The 562-nt window shown below is 23.5% G+C and overlaps 1 protein-coding gene across 1 annotated transcript in view; it reads right to left on the minus strand.

Annotated features, from left to right (window-relative positions):
* Nucleotides 1-562, minus strand: part of LOC106684194 (phospholipid-transporting ATPase ABCA3) — a 78,120-nt gene that overhangs the window by 14,400 nt on the left and 63,158 nt on the right. The window lies entirely within an intron of this gene.

Genomic DNA, 562 nt, shown 5'->3' on the forward strand with positions numbered 1-562 from the left:
AAAATCAAATCATAAAGAATATGTGCAGTTTATGTATTGTAAATTAGGAAGCTTTGTGATAATTCATATATTATCTTATTATCTGACCCGGCAATAAGGGATGTAGATTGATTAACTGAATAAAATTGAAAATTTGGTATAAGTTAATATATTTAATTTATAATCTTAACACTTTCTTGAGACTGGTAAATTTTTTTAAAAAATAAATAATTTAATTTCTATCCATTTTAGTCTCAAAACCTTTTATTTATTATTTGGATTTATATAATTTAAAAACTCTAACTCCATGCAGGCTATTCTGCCCAGGTCAAAACAACAAATTCTAATTAGTCAATATTCACTTAAAACCAAAATTAAAATCATTTATCACAGTCACTATTCCTTAAAATCTTTATCACAACTATATTTGATATAGTTGTGATAAAGGAATAGTAACTGTGATAAATGATTTTTTTTTAAATTATTTTTTTATTGTAATTTACAACTGTACAAAATAATACAATAGGTAAATATGTAGTATGTTTCATATACACTTGAAAATCATGGGAAGGAACCACCCATT

This window comes from Halyomorpha halys, unplaced genomic scaffold (assembly GCF_000696795.3).
Source record: "Halyomorpha halys isolate HHAL.00 unplaced genomic scaffold, Hhal_1.1 Scaffold554.1, whole genome shotgun sequence".
Taxonomy (NCBI): domain Eukaryota; kingdom Metazoa; phylum Arthropoda; class Insecta; order Hemiptera; family Pentatomidae; genus Halyomorpha; species Halyomorpha halys.